General features: G+C 38.2%; 1 protein-coding gene and 1 long non-coding RNA gene across 2 annotated transcripts in view; one reads left to right on the top strand and one right to left on the bottom strand.

Moving 5' to 3' along the window:
* The window catches only part of LOC110832187 (uncharacterized), a 240,552-nt gene that overhangs the window by 12,782 nt on the left and 204,432 nt on the right, over positions 1-23,338 (bottom strand). The window contains exon 3 of the long non-coding RNA XR_015535426.1: positions 4,713-4,780. This is a non-coding gene — a long non-coding RNA (uncharacterized LOC110832187). The remainder of the gene's footprint in view (positions 1-4,712; positions 4,781-23,338) is intronic.
* Optix (optix) overlaps positions 1-23,338 on the top strand; it is a 107,699-nt gene that overhangs the window by 55,286 nt on the left and 29,075 nt on the right. The gene's annotated exons all lie outside the window — the stretch shown is intronic.

Genomic DNA, 23,338 nt, shown 5'->3' with positions numbered 1-23,338 from the left:
AAGTAAGATCAATGTAATCAAAATTAAAGTGAAATGGAAATTTGTATATTCTTTCCTACGATGCACCATTAAGTAGGTCTGATATTAAGTTTTTTAAATAATAGTTAAACAACCCGAGAGATTATATTTAAAAAAAATTTCATTACTGTGGACACACCTGTCCTTAATTTTCTGAACAGGAGAAAGTCGAAATTTCTTTCCGGGGTTGCGATTCTAAAAGAAATTTTCTCTGAGTTTTTATACGACGCATCACTTGCAAAAACAGAGTGTGATGGATAGAAAGTTGGCTACCATACAAAATATGTATAACCTACTACCCAATGTATGTTATTTTTTTAGCTATTCGGTTAGGTTGCAAACAACTTTACAAAGACTTTGCAAAGACCGAAGAGAAGTGTTATCACTGAAGACGGCTTGTCTGAGATATGTTTAAGAAGCTCATGCAAGCATTTTGTTGCTGATTTAACCTGTTCGTTACTAGGTGCAAATTTTGGTTAGTCCTGGGGTAATCAAAGGTATAAATCAGATTATGGTCGTAAGTAAATAAAATCACTGTAGGCCAACGGTAAGTTACTACTTGAACAAAGTTTCTTTCCTTTTGGGAAAGCTAATCGTTGGCATATGAGTTTCTTGAGGAAATTCTATACTCGAAAGAGAATTAAGGCTCCGAAGAGTGTGGTACGCCACTGCAGTGTGATAGAGTTAAGCCTCTCCGCCGAGCTTGTTATTTGGCGCGAGACAATCCTCTTTAACTAGTACCAAGTTCCCATCCCACTGCGTGCATTGCCAGAGAGCTCAGTGGCGGACTGGCTTAATACATGTAGGTAAAACGAGAATCAAATTTGAAAATGTATCTATTAGAGTCGCAGAAAGAAGCACTGATTGTAAGATTTACGGTTTTCACAGCGGTGAGAATGAGGATTTCTGTCTTCTGGGTTGTTGCGCCGTGTAGTCTGGTAGATGTTTACAAACGTTTCATCGCCCTGATGATGGAGGCAGTATGACCTCTGAAACGTTGGTTAACATCGACCAGACTACACAGCGCAACAAATCAGAAGACAGAAATCTGAGTTTCTTGATCATCGCCCTGATGATGGAGGCAGTATGACCTCTGAAACGTTGGTTAACATCGACCATACTACACAGCGCAACAACCAAGAAGACAGAAATCTTCATACTAAGAAACGCCCTGATGACGGAGGCAGTATGACCTCTGAAACGTTGGTAAACATCGACCAGACTACACAGCGCAACAACCCAGAAGACAGAAATTTTCATACTCTGATGACGGAGGCAGTATGACCTCTGAAACGTTGGTAAACATTGACCAGACTACACAGCGCAACAACCCAGAAGACAGAAATATTCAAGTACTGATTGACTCAGAGGTTCTAATCGACGTCGTTTCAACTGCTTAAGTTATTTAGCTCCAAATGAGACGTCAATATGTGACATTTCAAGTTCTCATGGTTTGTCGTCCAATCGCCCGACCTTGCAACATCCCAGAAAGGTGTCGACTTCTGGACGTCAAGATGATAGTGCCTCGTGAGTAGGTAAGGGATTAAACAGAGACGGACAAACGGTATAGCCTGTTTAAGACAACTAATACGTCTGGGGAAGCTAATGGAGATTCTCAATCAAAGTAATTGGCAATCCAAATTAGATTCGAACTCGATACGGACATTCACGTCGCTGGAAGATATGTTCAATGTGTAAACTTATATTATTTCATGACGCTGTTTAAATTGTACAGTTTATAGTTGGATAAAATAGAAGGAAGATAAAAGGCAAGTGGACACGGATATCGAAGGAGATGACCGTGGCTTATCTCAGCATTTCCTTTATGAGAGACTACGGAAAATAACTTATAACATCAGTCAGAGCAGCTGAGATACAAATGTAAAGCTTTTACCTCAACACCAACCTGTCCGGAGAGAGCTCTAAATGCAGATGGGAGTATAATATTAAAATTTATCTTAAAAGATGAGATTTATTGACAGACAGGAATTTAATAGTGTATAACAGGGAATTTTTGAGTGTGGGACTACGTATTTGTTGCTCAAGGACAACTGTGAAAATATACTAGTCCGAACCTGACTTCAAGTCTCCTTTTTGCCTTTTACATCAGCTTAGCTGCATCCTTACTGGAGAAGTTCTGTGCCAACCAGCAAATAAGGGACTCAATAAAAGCAAGCCGACCATATAGATCTTCTATATGGCATGTATGTGTGTGGCTTTGTGTAGAGAGGGAGGCAGATCGTATTGAGTGACGTCACAAGTTCTTTAGCTGCGAAAATCCTGCCTTCTCTGTCTCTCTCTCCTGTAGGGCTCGTAACTACCCGACGGCTACCAAACATTAGGGGTTGCAAGGGGTGGGGTAGGAAATACGAGAGGGAGGGAAGAGATTTCCCAATTCTCTGAGAGGATATACTACTTGCCACACTACTCCTGTTACTCGCGCAACCTGCACAACACCAAGTCAATCCCCCGTGGATTTTCATTTCCTGAAACCTTTTGATCTACTCTGCTAGAAGCGAGGCATACCTCCTTCACACCCTCCGCATTACAAAACCTCCCTCTCACTCTTCTTACTCCTTTCAACTTTGGAACTTCCTCCAACAAACATCGTCCAAATCGGTTCCTAACCTCACGTCTCTCCGTCACCTTCACGCGCCTCTGTAATAAGACCCCCTCCTGTCCCGAGTCCCAACAGTGGCGGCTTCTTCTCGTTATTTATTCCTCGCGTGAATTACTTCATTAGATGAATGTAAGGCACGAGATCTGAGGTTCTTAGAGCGGTAAAGGTGTCGATGGTACGAAGATGGCTGTCTTCTGAGTTGTTGCGCCGTGTAGTCTGGTAGAAGTTTACCGACGTTTCTGAGGTACTTGCTACCTCCGTTATCAAAGTACCCCTGGAACATCGGTAAATTACCAGACTACAAGGCCCAGCAACCCAGAAGACAACTATATTCATACTGGAGGCCGAGATAACCTAAAATCTCACATTTAGATGCCAGTTTTCTGTATCGTTAAGGCGTAAAAACTTATAGGAAGGTATTCAGCTCTGAAGACAGTATGCTTCTCCAAAGAGTTGCTACACACAAGTTCATACAGCGTCACGAAACAGAAGACCGTAGTAGATAAAATAGATGCATAACTTTTCTTAAATGTCTCCTTTCTTCAATATATTCTTTGCACAGACTATTTTGTCTTGAATAACACGATGTCAGATAAATTAAAAAATCGGCTTGCGGTACAATCTATCGGAGTCACAGCTTCAGTATAGTATCAGAAGCCTAAAACACTCAGCAAATAAGACAATAAACCGTTGGTTTCTTCGTCTAGTTTGTATGCATGTTTTAAATATTTCGTTTCTCTTATTTGATATTGTCTATATACTCAGTACAATCTCCATTACTTATATTCAATACGATAAATTTGTTTGTAATGTTATTTTTAAACTTCCCTCTGGAACATTTAAAGTCAAGAAGAAGCTAATAATTTTCTTGAAATATCCTGGCAACTTCTCACGACTTACCAGATTACTCTTTGCCATAAATGTGTAGGAGATTTAGACGTACATACAACGCGGATACCCGCCGAAATTCCACCGTCTAATGATTTAGGGATGTACTAGAGCGGTCGCACAGTTAGCTGGAGTGATAAAACTTAACAGAGCTGAATACAACAGCTTAGTACTTTCTAATATTCTACAAATATGACATTAAATCGGTGTCCACAATCCGAAACAACCCATCAAAAACAAATAAATGCATATCTTACAGCAAAATCCCCTCATAGGCATTATTTAGAAGGCTGTATTGTGTTAACGACCACTGGGCAGAACAAGAAGGAGATGGGAGGATAATATCAAGATGGATTTTAGGGAGGTGGACTGTGAGGGAAAATAGAGTTGACTCAGGTTCGTGTCCAGTGGTGGGCTTTGATTACGTCGGTGTTGGACCTGCGGGTTCAGATAACAGGAAATTAGTCAGTTACTTAACTCAAAAGGCTTTCATTATCTTAGATGGTGCATCGAACACAAATGGTTACTTTCTGTAGTTACACAGCTGAAAAGTCGAGTAAACAAGAAGAGGCAAAATGTGTCTTGTCTCATGTGGAAATTTCGTTTGTAGGCAAACTTTCAGTCTCACGGACAATACGGCATTTAACTTTCCTCTGATGCGTGTACTTCGTTTTTAGATGGGAGACTTCTGTGATGTTGAACCGCGTAGACTCGTAAATACTTACCGACGCTTTAGAGGTGCTTACTGACTCAATCATCGGCAAACCACTCATTGATAATGGAGATAGTAAGAACAACTGAAACGTCGTGTACATTTCCTCTAGACTAAACGGGCCAACATCCGATTTTCACCTAAAATCTGACTTAGTCTTGTAAGTATCCAACGAAATTTATGGTTCCCGTGTTTTTGTTGTCCCTTTTCTTCAGTAACCAGAAATAAATAATTTCTCTTTCCAAATATGAGATAACATCAGTGAGCTAACTCTGAAGTAGTTGTCATAGTAATGCGACAATCTCCGACAAAACGGAAATTCCTGAACGAACGAAACTCTTGGCCTCAAGACAAACCGGAATTCGGTCTTTCCAAACACGAGGTGCTCATTCTTCGAGTATCGAACAGAGCCGACACTGATGCATCGACTATAGTACAACGTGACAGAGAAATTACTTCCTTTTGCTTACTTACCCACTTGCAATCTTGCTCCTTTACACAGCGCTCCTGTTGCAGACCGCCATATCTCACAGAGCAGATTACTGGAATCAAAGGGAACAGCACTCCGTTAACAGTGTCAGAGCTAATACAAATCTCGTTAAAATGTGTGCAAAGAACGCAACAAGTATAACAAAGCGATGCTATCAACACTCAATCGAGTTAGTTTACTTGGCGAAGTGTGTTTAAACTAAACAGTCTCTGTTTTCTTCACTAATGCCCTTTAAGTATGCTACAGATATTGTCAATAAAATCAATATCAGAGAAGCTTTAAGAGAACGCGAAAGAAATCAAGTAAATTATTGCGTAGTTCTCCTCCTTCAGCTTTTACCGATTAGGCCTTGGGCTCTGTTCCAATACAGAAATACTTCTGAAAGTATTAACCTGTTTTCGGCATATGATAGGGCTTCTTGAATGAGTGATCAACTCGACGCAAGATCTCATCTCGTAGTAGTTGATACAGAATCGTTAATCACTCACCAGCAACGGAGTTGGTTCATGCAGTATATTGTTACCCGTATTTAAAATGCGGTGCAACCTGCTTATAACGGAAAACCGAAGAATCGGTTTCGACAAAGTTTCTTTTAAATTGGCTGTAGTGGCTAAGGGAGAACGAAAAGCTCTTAACCACATTCCCCATGCGTGTACATCCCAGTAACAGGTCATAGCGCATTACGCTGTTATCGAGTAGTACACATTTTCGGTTTTTCCATGTATTTCTTGTTTCTTCTTTGATTTTCTGTCTAGAGCAGGGGTTCTCACCATTTTTCGCTGGCGTACCACTAATTATAATTTAACACACTAAATTGTAACACTAACCAAATGCGTTCAGGGAAAACTTATTTATGTTAATATTATCTTTTGATTTTCGTACTTAGTCCGCGTACCACAAGTGGTACGCGTACCATAGGTTGATAAACGTGTGTCTAGAGTATTCTGCTCATTTTGCGTCGACCGTCAAGTCTCCTTCTTTCCCGCGTCTGATTTGAAACTTTCTGCTCAAATAAATTTTAGAGTAATGCACGAAACGAAACTTATTTGCAGATAACAATAAATATTGATGAAGAATATTTGACACTTCATTGTTAATTTTCCTTTCACTTTGCATTTTTCTACATACTATACATTAATTTTTACTGTGAGCCTGCTTTGTCGCTGCAAGAAATATTTCCCGGCAATGACTGACTCTTGTCTAATACGTTCCGTTTTAGACAGGAGTTACTGTAGTAAAAATCACTTATTTCCTTTTCCCTTGTGTGGACTTTCAATTCTTCTTCGCCAAGATTTCGATATGTATTCCCTTCGATTGATTCTTCCATCAACAGACATGCCAAATTTATCTTACTTTACGACGTAATTAAGCTGAATAGCTCACAATTACGCTGTGTCGGTAATAAAGAGCGCAGACAGCCTTGTGAGAAAAGCGTTTTTTACTTCCGGGAAACAGGCTAAATAAAAAGTGTCCAGAATTACTCTTATTATACATAACAAACACCAGAAGCTACAGAGGCATTACCTATTCTTCAGTTTACCTGTAACACTGACTAGAAAAACATGTGTTAAAGACAAGTCAAAAGGAGGAAAACAGAGTAGGACGAGTTCGTTCATTTATTCCACTTCACAATTTCAATAACATGTCTGTTAATAATTTATCAAAGGCTTTGCACTTATTAAGGTAGTTTCTGTCAATACTAAGGTTTGGAGAATTAATTTCTTCCCCACAAATGCCTATGCTAGTTTTAATGTATAAATCGGACAGAAAACGTCGAACTTCAGAACCAAGAATTAAAATACAACAGAGAGTAAATTATCACAAACGTAAAATATCTACAAAACAAACAATCATAACACAAGTCGAAGAACAGGAAAGTAAAAGAATAAAATGTGTGATTTCTATTCAGAAATAACCTAGTTTGAATCTCTGCCGGTTACCCCAATGGAGTTCGTCCTTCGCATTCCTCAGTAGTTGAAAGTGATTCACAGACTAGCGGCTTGAAATAGGCCACGATGCGCCCTTGTCCATTCTGTTCAATTCACAGTACATAATCACCCGTTCATATCATTCGACTCTCAAGAACACCTGCAGCGTCCGAATCATAATTCTGTTTTAAGAGAAACAAGACTATTATGTTCAAACATGAAACAGGCAGACATGGTTTACCTGCACAATGTATTAATAGATCCTATTACATCACGCGTACGTATATTCGTATAACTAAATGGATTTGCCTGGTTCTTCTGAAGCTAACAATCGCTCAGATAGTACAAGAATTTCCCACCGTCTATACAACCCGAAAATTCATTAGTCTTCGAGAAGGTTCGCCGATAATTCCTGTCCTTAACTTAGATGAATTTAGGTTACATCGTCGTATCTCATCTAAGATCCATTTTAATATTAACCTTCCATCTACTCCCATATCTCTAAAGTTGTCTGTTTCTGACAAAAATTATTTATTCTCACGAGCCTATAATAAAAAAGACTTCCGTTTGCATTTCAACTCTAGAGCTACAAAACATTAAACTGTCTTCCATTGTATAATTGAATTTTATTGCAGTAAAAACTGATGAGCTTCTACTTTGTGTTACATTCTAGGTATCTAGTTACAAACTATTATATTAATTATTGCGCTAAAATTTAACATATGTATTTACTGGACACATAACATTCATGGGAACTTGAGAAATAAGTACACAATTTTTGCCTGAAAGCATAAGACCTACGCACGGAGGGTACAATAATATTCAAGACGGATCTTTGAAAAACATAGAGTTAAATAAGCACTGCATTAATCTGACTAAGAATAGTGGCCAGTGGCGTATAACGGTAACGAAGTTCCTGGTTCCGGAAAGGAGAATTTCTTGACCAGCTGAGCGACTGTCAGCAATTTGGATTACTTTGCTCCGTTATACCTGCTACAGTGTTGATTTGCAGTCAATGTTTTATATACGGCGTATAGACAAGGACCTTCTCAGAGTGTAGAAGTTGTGTTGGATAAACTAATTCTTAGAAACCAATTCTATTGACTGAAGCAGTCTTAATAACTCAAGAAACACGATGAATTATTAACAAGATATTACAAAAACTGGCGTAACGATGGGAAGCCTGTTTTCTTTCTTTTAACTTGCCGTCAATAAATGTAAGATGCGTCTTTCCTTAAGACGTCGCCGTGAGACAGGCGACAGTGCCAACAAAAAGGACTGGTATCGATTGTTAGGGTCTGTATCTCCTCGTCCGCTGAGTAAACCAGACCTGGCTGACAATAACAAGAGCACTGTATTATTCACAGCTGTGGTTAATACACTACGGCCCGAGAGTTTCATTCCATCACTTTGGGTCGTGAGTTCTTATACTAAAGGACACTACGTTCAGTTTCACCTTTGGTAAGGTATTTTCACAGACAATTGTGCAATCTTTGAATGTAGTGAACGTGTCCATCCCTTTGTCTACACGTTCCATCTTCGAAACAACTCGACGGATTTTGACAGGATTTGACGCTGGTCCGGTTTATGTATAGTTATAGTCTGTATCAGACCAATGTAACTCTCCACACCTTCACATTTATTTACTTACTTTATTACATTTATTTACATTCCCAATTACGTTATTTGCCTGCCCTATTCACGACTCAGAGGTAACACACAGGGTGATTCAGAAGAAACACGCAAAAATTTGTCGGTACTTTGAGAAAACGAAGTCCCGCTAACAGGGATCAAATTTTGAAATGTTTAGGTGCCATGGTAGCTTGAAATAAGATAAAGACGTGCCAAAATGAGGGTCATGATGAAAAACGGCGACTTTAATGTTAAAGTGAAATAAAGCTTAAGTAACTTCTGTAACACGGTTAACTTTTAAATCACACTTTATTTCAGTTTCGTACGGAAGTTGTGATTTATTTATTGAAACCTCACATTTTCGACAAGTCTTCAATGAATTTTAAATTATCACAACTCCTTGACTTTTCCGAATTAATATATTAATCACAACAGCGTTGGTAACACTGCCACAACAGATTTAATCACTTTATCAGTTACTCCCAGTACCTTCATGCATCGGACATTCTCTACATTAATATTAGCGAGGTACTGTGTTACAATCTCGGTTGCATTACCGGATACTCTTGGGGGAGGTTCCCTCATTATCCACTGGAAATTATATGATAGTGCTGTAAAATAAGCCACGATCTAATCTCCCCAAAATCCTTGTCTATTTATCAAACAGGAATTTTTCTCTCTGACGCTGTAAATGTTCTGCAGTTAAAATATGAACAGCCTAAGAATCGATAAAAATTAATTATTATAACCATTCACCAAAAAAGGATTCTTAATTTTGTTATCTGCAAAGTCTATCAGCGTTGAAACAAAAGACAGTAGTGTATGGTGATAATATCTTACGAATGAAAGGGACAACAGAATGGGAAATATGTGAATTAAAGAGTAAATTAAGCAGAACAAAAGCTTAAGCTAAATGCTATTTCCTTTCTCTAAACAAATGTTTTGTATTAGATGAAGCTGTAAGAGGTCTCTGTTGTCAAAGTTACTTACACAAAGAAAACAGATAAGTCCTTCTATCACAATATGTACGTATATATCGTACGTTTACCTTACTTAACACACATGATGAATAAGCTTATTAAAGTCATTATCATTCTTCAGTTACTGTAATGTACAAACCTTCCAAGTGAGTTCAACCGTGCAGAGCGCTTTGTCAGTGTTGAAATACACCACCCAAGATCTCACAAACCTCTTCCATTTATTTTAAAAAGAAGTCGACTAGAGCATATCCCCGTCATGTATTCACACGGCGCAATTTGGGCTCTGGCGTGAGCAAATTGTTCTTTATAATAATAGCCTTTCAATGTAAGTAGTCTCGTCATAGTATGACTACATAAAAAGTACATTGACATGGCATCAATTGCTGCTATATTATTTCTTTTTTCCTCCTACATGAATCACTACCGTAGTCTGTCATCACGTCCATACGTGTGAATTTGATGGAGTACCCTGTCAAAGACATCATTACCTCGCTCTCCGCCTCACTGGCCTGACAGCTCAATTATATGCCTTGTTATGGACTAAAAGATCGTGGTTCGATTCCCTGCAAGGAAATGTACTTTTTCTTTTCGCCACGATGTCCAAACTGGTTTTGCGGTCTACCCTACCGTGTTCAGGCCTGTAATCAGTAACTGGAAAGTCTTGTCTCAGAGATAAAACGAGAAGAGCGCTTAGCTAAAACTCATTTCCATCTGTTTCCAGTATCTACAATCATGGACCGAAAGATGTGCTATGAATTAGTCATTATATGTGGCACATTTGATGTAGAGGACGTTCCGGAGTTGGTTCTGATACCGTCTTCGTGTTTGTGGTGGTCATTAGATATTATTCTCCAAGATGAGAAATATATACGAAATTTTAGTCGGGAAACCTGGAGTTAAGATACCGTTCTTGAAACCTAGGTGTATATTTAAGAACTAATGCATCAAAATGGTTCTCAAAGAATTGAGTCTCTTAACAATTTACGAAGACTACCCACGTATCTCAAGCGATAACCGTTCCCTTGTCTTTAACAGAAATGCTCTTAACAATGATTCTAACAGAATATTACGTTTCTTAACTGCAACTACTTATTTTAACCAATACATATGCAAAAGTTATCATTTTTGAGATCCGTGACTATACCACGGGTTTTAAAGCAAATTATCTGCCGAAAAGAGAGCAAGCCATGTGGAAGAACAACGAACTGAATCAGCTCGCCCCAGCGTGTATGTAAAAAGAATGGGGTGGCATCAAGTTTCTTCTGGTCGTCTCGCGTTACTACAGTAGGAGATTCGACCACCCTCTGCCCCGCCTTCTAGTATTAGCTCGGCTCAATTAATCCTTTTGTGGCACCGCGTTCAATAATAGGCTATTAGACCCTCACGTAGCGAGAAACCGACTAATTGTGAGGGCGATTTTGTCCAGGATCATTCGTACAATCGCTGAGCCTATCTGGGAGATTCAGGGACCAGTTTCAGGAGACGAATAATTTGATGTAAGGGTATTATGCAGAGATCAGAAGACACAATTTCAGATCACTGCTACAACACAATTAGAAACATAACTGAAAGAGCAGAATTACATTACTTGAAACGTGGGTAAAAACAGAGAGGTCAGAAGTCGTAAAAGTGTAGGATCAGGATTAAAAAGAATCTAGGATTTGGGTATATATTGACCCAAGGTTCAGATTAACAGTAACTGGCACCTAATTCTGAAAATCGATGTTTCATTCAATGCTCCTACACACTTGTTTCATCCATTTTTATTTAAAATACTGCACTCTTTTAATTTACGAAAAATATTTGTAATTCGTTTCTAACATCTTTATTTCATATTGTATTCAAATATGTACGAAATTAATTTAGTGCAAATTAAATTCTGTCAAAGTGAATAATTAAAGTACCAGAAACATAAAATTTAAATTAATGTAAACAAGGAGCCTGTGAATACAATTCTGATAGCCAGAACATGACCGTACAACCTGACTCAATTAAAGTTGCCTCTGAATACAATGACTAAATTCTGAAAACTTTAGAATGGTCATAAATCCTAATATAACCCACGGAGACTCTGGTTACGTTGACCACAGTTTGAGAACCTCAGACTCATATGGCATGCCCGTGGAACCTAATTCAGCCATAGAAGGGATGGAGACAACGTACAATGCGAGGGTGAAACAGGGGGATGCCAGGACGGGTCTATTCTTTTCGCGATTTTCTGTTTAGATGACCCCCCACCCTCTCTCCGTGGATAAACAATTTCTCGTCGGAACGCATTGTGTACGGTTCATGGTTTCTACTAAGGCAGAAAGAAAACTGATGGAGACCATCCTGTAATTGCGTGTACAAATTACTCAAGTAGCTGTATGCGTTTGGGTCGCCATTTCTATAACAATCTCCCATAACTTCAGAAAATTACGATGCTCCGAATAATAGGTCGCGTTTCATTGTGGGGCCTAACACAATAGAAGAATCTTACAGCTTCCTGTGTTTGCAGAACCAAACGTAATAGATCAACACTTATCCTGCATTCAGGATTCCTGGGTTTGACTCCTCCTCCTGAATCATATTGCATTTCTCAGCCCTTTGATGCGAGAAGTGTAGAAAGTAGGTTGCACAATATAATGGCTTCAATGCTAACCAGAGCTACACGTGGTGTACCCTGCCCTCAAATTTAGGTTCTGAAGTTGATCACTCGCATTCACACTGAATAATCAGTGTAATTAAATGAGTGCATATCGTTTAATTGTCATCTGAGCATGCTAAATAAATCCTTTAGCATAAATAAGGCCAGCACGTGCTCGATTATTCAAGGAATTCCACTATTTTTATAAAGGCTAAATATTATAGACATAACAAAATCAGGAAGTTGCCGGGTTCCACGCTGAATCAACTCAATCCAATAATTCATTTCTACAATTTGCATTTTAATATTATCTCAATGTACTTCTTAGTCACCGACGATGTTTTCCCTCTACAAAAGTAAAAGAACAAAGGTGTCCCGCTACACACCATGTACTTCGCTTAGGATAGAGGCGGTGTAACTCCTACACTCGGCACTAAGTAGGGGAGAATAGTCAGCGTCACGCTCTGGCCGCACTTTACCCACGGAAGGGTCCCCGGTACCCATTGGATAGAAGGCTGGGTGGACCCCAGATCCGGTCTGGACGCAGAGGCTAGAGGAAAAATCCTTTGCCCATCTCGGGGATCAAACCCCGCTCGATATTTCACATAATTCACTTTTGTACACAGCCATTTGTCTCACCCTAAATTAAGATGTCCACTACTGTGTCAAGAGATCTCCCATTAAAATTCTTAGAAAGCAAATTCGTAAGGATGATATCTGGTTTCAGATTACAGCAAACAATTCCAGTGTTTGTTTTATACGAGGGGCTTTCTTGACACCGAACTTATCTGTTAAGTGGTTAGCACTCTTCATTCACATCTGGAGGCTGAGTGATCAAATCGCGGTTCGCCGATCGGCTGTACCGACTGACGTTTTAGTGGTTTTCCTCAGTCCCTTCAGAGAATTGTCGCGGCATACCTTAAGTTACGTCACGACCGTTCCCTTCCGTGTCCTTTTCAATTTATAGTTCATTAATAGCCTATCATTAGACGCCATCTGGGCAACTGGCAAGTTCATTGCTTGAATAAATTAGAACCACATTTATTACTAATGGTCGTAGGATTCAGACCACGGATGTCTCAAACGGCACGCGCTCGCCCGTCCAGTGTCTGCCTCCTGGAAAGTGCAGACGGTGATCCACACCGTTCTTTTCTTACCTCGGATCAAAACCTGGGCGAAACAACATTGGCATCTTCCGTTTTCACCTAACTTGCGTCTATCCCTGTTATTACAGCTAACACCCACACTCAACATTCAAAATTCGTAGTCACGGATTCGGAACGGTTAATACCAGCTGAATAAGAATTGAATCTCTGCCAGGTTTTTGTCGTCGTCTATTTAGCAACATTAGTGAATGCGGCTATTGAAATAGTGACTAAACCGTTCCCATGTGGCGTCAAATCAGTTTTTGATAATTATTTGTGTCGTAAAACCTGCTCTAAAGTTCAGGAACTCGTCGCGGCTAAGAAACCAAAGAGTAATTCATTCTATCGACGTAAGAATTTCGTCTCGTTCGCCTTACTGCACCGGTTCCGGGTCCCTGTCCTCATATCGACTAGTAACATAATCAATCAACCATTCAAACATGTTCGCTCGCTCTGCCTTTGTCGAACAGGGAAGAATTTGTGATTCACAACGAATGATCTGCATGTAGCAAGAGTGTTTGAAGTAGAGATTTTGAACCCTCTGCAGCTTCGGGGACCGGGGGAGTTGACCGGCTTACAACTGACGCCTTCAGTTCAGTTTAACTTTGCTTAAAGGGGAGATATAATCCTGGTCCTGGGGTTGTTTTTTTTTACCCCTATTTGTAACTTTTATGTAATAGTGTGAGAGATATAGAAAAGGTCAACATACAGAGTCTCGTTAAAATATTGAGATCAGGGGCTGTTATCCCTTCTCCATCCTATATATACGTATATATAGTCTATCTCCTTAACGCTTTTAAGGGGAGGAGTTAATGAACAATGCTGTAAAATTTTCTATTCTCTTTCTGGAAACGAAGTTACTCGAAAGAAGCAGATGATATGGACCAGAGAAGATTGGGACATCAATAAATAAAGAGGGCAGACACTGAATTTGTATTAACTGCACTAGTGCATGATTGAAACAAGACGGCGGGTGGCTGTCACGTGGTGAGAACTGAACCAGTCAGCGTCAGACTTGTCCGCCTGCTTTCTTTTGCGTCTCTCATGTAAAGTAGATTACAGAACAAATTAGAATTCTTGCCGAGAGTAAAGAAAAAAAACTGGATGCAATTCCTTGTGTACCGTCCTTCACTTTTTTCGTTTGCAACTGTTATAAATATCTTACCATGCCAATTCAAACATGGGAAACAGGTACTTTATAAGATTTGCCTAAAGCGGCTGAAGATTAGATGTGTTAAACTCCCAAACAATTAATTATTGTGTGTGGCGATCCACTGGGTTGCGACGCCAATAGTTCGCCACAGACATCTTCATAGCTTTAAAAACTTCAAAAGTCATTAGTTAATTATTAATTATTTCATTTATACATAAAATACCGGCTACGGTGATTAATTAAATAAATACAAAAAGTTTTACATTAATAAACATTTGTAGTACTCAATGTCTCCTGCCTCAACTTACTAATAATTACAACAGCTCCGCGAATTTTTTTAATGGAATGTCTAGTGTATTTTTTTTATAATGACCAATTTAAGGTAACGAGAAGACACGTAATCGAAGCTTTGCAACTTTTTAGGTTTCCGTCATCCTTGTGTAAATGCACAACGGTGATAACATGTGCAAAAACTTATAACAAACATATTTTCATGTATTATTTGCGATTTCACTACCCTTCCTGGCCCTAATGTTCATTTAATTCTCAAACAAATTTACTGTTGCAGAGCTAATTACTGCCTGCCTCAGCGGAGTACTGGCTCGACCTTGAAGCCGTCATGTTGAATGCTGTTCTAAAAGAACTTACACCTTACCAAAATTTGCCCCACTGCTGGAGCAATCAGTATGCCATTTAAAACTATGAATGTGTTAATAGTGACCCAACCAATACACTAAATACTGTATAAAGTATGAAATAAAAAAGATACAAGAATGAGAGTCAGCTGATGATTCTATGTCGCTGTGCTCCTACCCAGATGTGTACTTCTATTTGAAGGTCGAGTCAATTCTCCGCTTAGACAGACAGTACCCTGCAGAGTATTCTTGTTTTCGTTAAATATTAATCACATCGAAAAGTGCTATATGATCGTTGTTAATAATTTAGGCATAACTTATCTGATTCATTAACTTTGTTTAACGATGAGCCATTTTTGAGACAATAAAAAATGTAGATTTAGCTTCCTGCAAAGTAGGGATTATAGTGGGCCAATGAAAAGAATAAAATTATGCTACTTGTTTCAAATTATACCTTTAATACCAAATTTAATACAGATGGGTTGAGTAGTTTTGGTAATGCAGGCGAACAGTTATAGCTTTGTCATTACGTGTTCGCATACAGCGGTACATAGCAAAGAATGTGCAATATTTTAGCCTCATGTTGAGAGTGTAATAAAGCTTGTAGCATTAAATATTAGTCGTTTCGTTCCATACTTATGATCATTCTTAAATGAAATTGGTCTGTAGCTCATTGACTTCTGATGATTTCTATAAAACAGACTAAAACAATAAACTTTTGCAGAAAGAACTTTGTTATATACACTTATAAGGAACGACAAAATGTATATAAAAGACCATTCAGAAAAGAACAAAGGTTTTTTGAAGTTCATACTTCATTATTGTTAAGTTGATAATACAGGAGCTAAATGGAGTTGGTGCAGTAAATCAATTGCCGGTTGAGTCTGAAAGCACTCGATCACCCTCGAGCTATGTTAACTCAGGGTCTAAAGTACTTCACAAGGCGTGCAATAGAGCCCAGCCACTTGTTCTGCGCCGGTCAAAATATCAAGATCTAATTTAAACCCCTATTTTAGCGTTCTGGTACTATAACAATAATACATTGATGGAGAAGTTACACGTTTAGCTACTGTGCTTTCCGACTACGAAGATCAAGGGGTGGCCAAGTTGTGACTCTGGTCTAATTTGATGTTGACAGCAGTAAAAGTGGAACTATTTGCAAACGAAGGTGCACAATACTAAATTTTAAGTAACTACAATATATTTTCTATTTTAATGTTTTCCGTAAATTTAAAACTCGAATTACAATCATTTACAATGTTATGCAGTTTATTGAAATGTTCTTATCAGATTATTCTTATATATTAGAACGAAGGTATTGTTTTTTTATATGATTGTAATTCGAGTTTTAAATTTACCAATCTAATTTATACCTGAGGACGGTTAAATATAACCGAAACATGTCGTAAGAGACGTTCCAATTTGTAAATCGATCATTCGATGCGGAACGTGAAATGATATTTTAAATATTTTATATTTTATTATCTTATTAAAATTGTGATTTGACGGAAAACATTAAAATATTAACCTAATTCACAATATGACGCAAATATACTACCTTATGATATATTTTCTATAAAAAAGATGGAAGAAAATAAATAAAATACATTTTTGACTTGTCATATTTTAAACTACACGTTTAATGTCACTTACTATTTAAAAACTCCACTAACACACGTCAAAGTAGTGATAATTATCAAAACCCTGTAAGTCACTGTAGAACCTTGACAGTTTCGTGATATGTTTTTTGAAAGTGACGAAACAAAATTAATATTCTTATTATTTCGAAACTCCAATTTGAGATATAAAAGTGGTTTCTGTGCACATATGTCTGTGTCACTTTGCTGCTGATTATATTTTTTCATTATATTTCATAGAAGGGATAGACAAATAACGGACCCTTCGTAATGACTAGAGGACAGCTACATCTATTTAGTATATATGTTACTTTTAGTTTGTAAATACTTGTATATAGACTAGATGTCGCTCGTAATTTTGTCTTTACGTTGAAGCCATGAATGTTCTAAGAAATATTGTAATCACAGGGTATCTATAGGAACAGATAAATATGGGAATATTTCTGCAAAAGAACTTTCTCTACCCCTGTTTTGATCTGTAATAAGTACTCGATACATGAATATACAGGCATTTCGATACACATCACATAATGCAAGCCTAGTGCGCAGTGAACTGCGAAGAAACTCCGGAAGCTGGAATGAAGTGGGCTTAAGACTACAAAGTTTCAGACAATGCAGCACAGAAACTTTAAGAAAAATTGAACTTCAATTACACATGTATCATGACACTTTTCTCACGATAAAGGCGAGTTTATTTTTCCTTTCTGGTTACAGGATTTACTGCCTGGGAAGAGTTTTCTTTTCAAATCTAAACTCTCTGACAAAGGTATTGTTCAACCTTTGTTCTATCGGTTACAACTCATTAAGCAAAATAATGTTAGACATTTTATCTGAGGTGTATCTTACGAACGTGAAGTTCAGGTATTTGGACCCACACACAGCTTCAGGATATTTCTTGTCTCACCGGCATATTTTATTCTTTTACAGTTCATATTTTTGTCGTCAATAAATATTCAGGGAGAAATGCTAGGTATAATTCGAATTATCTTTTGCGCATGATGAAAACACCCATATCTTGTAGCCTCATACACGCAATGGACAGTTACATATTTCTGAAGTTCAAATTCAGGCACTGTAATTAATTTCTTACGCTTCGTGTGTTAAATGCACATATTTGTTGACTATAGATATAACTGAACTCCTCTCTGTTTAATTTCCTTGTGTTCAGTCCGGGCATTATTAAAAATAAGTTAATATAACCTTATTAAGTCTCTAATAATAAAATCTGATGTAACATGAACTACTCACTTCTGTGCTAGAGACCTGCTGGCTATGACAGAAGCCGGTTATTAGGAGTACACTGGGGGATTAACATTGACCTTGAAAACTTGTTACGGAATGAATAACTGTTGACTGCATGGAAACCGATGTGACCTTGATGATTAAAACGTGAGAAGAAATTTAGCTACATGATAGAATGATTTATAATCATTGAAAATACTAAAAGGAAGCTGCAAATCTCATTTAATCATGCAGAGATTTCCGATGAAAAATGTAGCATGAATGTGTACTACCTAATTCTTTCCAATTGAGCTGATACTCCATTTTCCTTGACGTCTGTTGCACAGGCTACATACGTGTTACTGCCTAGCTAGTCACATTATTAGCCAGCTAATCACACAGTTTAGGAATTATTATTCCTCCAGATCATTAAATATTTATATCAAAAAGTATTCGCCTGTTAACTTTTGATGTGCCGTATTTAATCGAAATTCATCGAGTCACTTTCGCGACACAGAATCCAGCTTAAGAAAAGCTTTAATTTTATAAATTTAAAATTTATACCATGGACGACTTTCAAAAGAACAGTTTTGCATATAAAAATATTTCATTTGCAATCTGCGTAGAACGCCAACCCTGCCATCTGTCACCAGTAACTCGTGGGTCTATTTTGTTCCCAACCATCTCAACATTACACCCTCTCCACCTATTCTGACTCTCACTACCGTTATTGGATTGCTACTTGAGTAACAATTGGATTAACTCTAATCAACCAGAAAATTAACTCCAATACGTTTGCATGCGTCAAGGGAAAAAGGAAAGGAGAAGAAGAACAAGTGAAAAAAAAACTAATTTATGATCTTCTCTCGTCATTCTTGTACGTTGTGATATAATCTGGTAGAAAGGGAAGCATAGCCTAGGGGTTTACACTTTGTTACTTTGTTTTACTTGTATATGTAGTCCACTTTACGGCGCCTGCGTTCTCGTTGTTACATGAAAAATTGATGAAGTGGGGTGGAGTGGGTGGGGAGTTTTCGCGACGCCTGGCGCACCTCTCCCCTGCGACGGTTTTCTCTTCCTGTTGAGTTTAGCTGGGAAAGAGAACTCAGTTTGATGTAATGAAATAATGTACACCTCAGTCTATTAAAGGAGGGAGTGGATGCAATAACTGCAGTTAAATTTAAATTGAAATATTATCTTAATTGACAAGAGGCTTCATTGAAAAGTGGACGGTCATGAGATCTGAATTTCTCACGGCTGTAAATACGACGATCTTGGGTAATGACGCAGTGTAGACATATTGGTAAAACCAACGTTTCGAAGAAACAAACTGTTTCCATTTTCAGGGCTGAAGTGACGGTCGTGGGAAGAAGTAGACATTCACCCAACTAAAAGAGGCTAGACTAATATCGTTAAGTGGGATAGGAAAAATTAAGATCAAAAATAAATATTTCATTTTATATTCGCGATGCATAAATTATTAATTTAGTCTAACTCTGATGGACCTCGAAACCCATGGGGCCACGAAGCTTTGCACCACCGACAGTTTCACCCCTGATCAAACGAGAAGATTACTGTAAAAGTACATTTTAAGGTATCATCCTCGAACTGATCAGGACGTAGACCTGCCGCGTATATTTGCATAACTGTTTACGCACTAACTAGATATTGCTGTGAAACAATGCACAAACCTTAGTTCAAACTTCGGCCTTGCGACCGGGAATTGAACTGGGGTCCTCCCACTGAACAAAGGTCTCCAGTAAAACAACTACAAATGTTATGATCACATATAAGAATAAAGAAATAAGCTATGAATTAATACTAAATATTTCTGGAATCCAGTCGTCTGAAATACCGAACAAACACCGCAGAAAAATTCAATCAGTACATCCTGTCATTGCCAATATTCACACCGGCTTCCTGGTGAACAAAGCAAGATAATCTGCGGAAAATAAAAATTAAATTACACGCAGAGCGAAACCACAACGACATAACAAAAACAACAAAGCTGCCGTCTGTGAAAGATGGCTGTTGCTTGTAGCAATCGCGTTACTTCGCGTTACAAATTCCTCGGACTGGTCACTTCATTAATCCAAGAAGACCGCTCGCTCACCTCTTCAATTTGTTTGGTTCTGCTCGCAGGTAACACAACGTAACAACGTGTTGATGCGTTACTGATGTCACTCATTAGCCAACAATGCCACGTGACGTCAGCATTCTCATGTTATGAACCGCTGATGGATGAGCAAGGGAGCTGTGGCTAGCAAGACGATCACAAGCGAATGAAAGGAAAAGGAAGACAGGAGGACAAGCAAAGAATCAATATAACAGAAGACGAAGCAGGAAAAACAGAAAATTAACAATAAAACGAAGAAATACGGAAGGAAATGTAGAAGTTCTCGAAGCGTTATGCCGGTATCAGTACTTCGATGTAAATCCTGTAGATGTACACTGTACTGCCGACGTTTCGGTGGCACTGTCCATGTGTTGAAGGCGATGGATGCATGGAGGAAAACTCCATCTCGGAAAGATTCACGCTCGTGATTATTCCCCTCAGCCGACCCACCCAAAATCACTCACTGTCAAAAGAAACCTCTCGAGTTACGAGCGTGGGTGGACGAATCTCCAAAGATTATACCAACTCTGTCGTTAAAATTGTGGTGATTGTCACTAGACACACTGACAGAACTATGGCGGCTCTATAGATTTTTAACCAGAAGTACCGAGTTCGAGTCTTAGTCACGATTGTTTCCTTAAAATTTCTAATCTATTCATCAGTCATGATCCTCAATTCTGTAGAGTCTCACATCTGCATTATCGTGCTGGTTGTGGAGCTAGTGTGCAATTATGAAACGTCGGTAGTCTACTAGATTACACGACGCAACAACCCAGAAGACAGTCGTGTTCCTACTAAAGCTAATCTGACGTGTAGGCCTTTAAGAGAAAGTGATGGTTCTTTTTTCAATAATGAATCTTGATCAAATGACATACAGTATATCAAAAAGGCATTACAAATACTTGCTCGTATTATATACAGGACCAATTAAACTGCAATAATAACTAATTATCCTTTCTTTTGTTTCAGGTGAGCAGTTAACACGATGCAGTTAAAAGTACAAAAAATGGAAAAGTGGGCTATGTACGTAATAGTTAATGTAAGTAAGCGTATATTGAAAAGCATGATAATGTAATTGCATGTATGCCATAAAAGCGGCAAGAACATGGGTCATTATTACTTTAGGGCCTTATTACTTAATTTATGTGACAGGGATCTCAGGTACACAATATTCAAGAAACCTCAAGTAGAATACCACAGACAGATAAGTGTACTTTTAGAGTAGTTTACCTTTTTCAAACTTAAAATATTACCGAGCGCGTTCGTATGGCGATAACAATTCCTTTTATACCTACTAGTAGTTCATGACTATCTTTCCTCATTCAACGACATACATTTCATGAACCTGAAAATAATTTAACAAAATTCTCCAATGTCACATCTCTTGAAAGTCCGATTTATATTACATGTTCCGTAAGGTTGCAAACTCGACTAAAAATAACCCTTACTAACTTGAGAATCAGTTAACTCACTGCACACAGAGAAACATAAGTAACTGCATAGACTTGGCAGTTAAATAGCCTATGAATAAATATAAGGCACAGACAATTTAAATATGTGGCCTTTAATCTGATAGCTTACCATGTAAGACATCACTTCAGTCAAATGATTAATTACCGGTTAAACGTCATCCACCGATCAGTGTTATTACGCTAGGCAACTAATCCTAGAGGCTTGAACTGATTAATGTGTAATATATCACAATACGCAGCGTTTTAAAGGAAGTAAATTACTTTACAGAGACATTTGAGAGCAACTTAACGTATTGAATTTTCTTTTTATCTGAAGAAAACTTGTAGAAGTGACGGATTTTTATTATTGGCGACGGGTAAAAGAAATCTTGTTAGAAAAAAGTCTAATAACAAGCAGAAAGAGAGGGCACTGCACGACGGCTGAAGCCAGGAAGGAATCGCGACGTATTCCGAGACGTTCCGTGCAAGAGATGAGACAACTTGAGAAGGGCGACGGAGGATGCAGCTTGTGGGGTAAGGGGAAGGGATAAAAAAGGTGGGAGGAGCTGAGATGGAGATGCTGGAGGTAAGTGAGAGAGAGGACCAGGACAGTAGCAGTTTCTGTCCGCCATATTGCTATTGCCACGCCCCAATCTGTCCCATTATAACATAAGAAGAAGCACTGATCTATCAATAAGAAACTAATTTCGTTTGCAACTCTTTCAACAACGAACTGAAAATGATTTGTCAGCTATTGCGATAGTCTAGGACGAGCACGAAGAAAGAAGTTAATTTATCTGTAAGTATTACATAAGGCTCAAAATCTGTTTTATAATATTCTAACACACAATTATAGGCCTAATTCTTGGCACTAAAGTACATTGAAATTATTCCTACACTAGTTACTTCTGTAAGAAAACATCTCAGATTTTAATGGTGTAAATATATTTATTTAATTTGTGTTCAGTTCAACAACGGTTAGTGTTAAAACTCTGCTTTGCAAATGGTGAAGTGGAGCTTATGAGAAATATTTGAAGTTTTCAGGGCTGTGAAAATTTCGATTTCGTCATCTGGGTTGTAACGCCATGTTCTCTTATAGATAGATAGATAGGCAGATAGTATGTATTTACCAACGTAAAAACATGCTGCCTCCATAGCTTCAGCCCTGGAGATGGAGACAGTGCGTTCTTCTGAAACGTTGGCATCTACATTAAAGTCCACACGTCGTTACATCCCAGAAGACCAACTTCGACATATATTTCCACTAGTTGTTCTCTACCATTATGTTTAGAAATATGGTGTCATACTTTGAGAGAATAAAATTAGTTACAAACTTATGAAATTTGATTTTTCTGAAAAAATTGGTTTCAAGCAGAATGAATGTTCAATTTAATACAATAATTGCAAGGAATGGTTGATTTACACATACCACTTAATATTCTAAAAATGGAGAAATTAAGGATACTAGCCCATGATATCATGGTTAGGTAGAACGGATAAAAATACATAAAATGAATACAGAATTTCCATAAAAAACCTATTGGAAAACGGCCTTGCACAAGACAGAGAAATGTAACATTCAGGTGAATCTTAGAGGGATGGTTTCTAAGAATATGAAGTGGATTGAACTGGTTCAGGATCGTTCCAAATGGCGGGCCTTAATAGGATCTATTAATAGAGTTAATGCTTGAGGTTCTACCACCAGAAAGTAAAGCCTCCTGAAAGCAATACAGCGCTCATGTATTAATTATTTTAAGTATTTATTGTTCATTTAACTACGCTATCATTAGCTCAGACAATAGGCCTATAGCGACGAGTGATAGGTTGATTAATAAACAACGAATTGGAAAATAACATAAAAGAAAGTGGCATTGCGCCACTGTGCTGTACTCCTTAAAGTGCTGTAAAAATTAGAAAAACAAGGCAGGGCTGTAATTAGTGGTCACGAAATTAACGGAATAATTAACAGGTTTGATCGACTTACTCATAAACAACATTAAGGTGTAAGGAAGGTTTTCTTTCACTGCCTTGAGGGAACGTGGCAATAGATGAGCAGACAAATGCCTATTGAGCAGCGAAGGTCACG

This window comes from Zootermopsis nevadensis, unplaced genomic scaffold, assembly GCF_977971745.1.
Source record: "Zootermopsis nevadensis isolate Lab colony 2312 unplaced genomic scaffold, Znev_1.0 Znev_ptg000002l, whole genome shotgun sequence".
Classification (NCBI taxonomy): domain Eukaryota; kingdom Metazoa; phylum Arthropoda; class Insecta; order Blattodea; family Termopsidae; genus Zootermopsis; species Zootermopsis nevadensis.
Note: the sequence above shows the minus strand (reverse complement) of the source record. Positions and strands in the feature narration are given on the sequence as shown.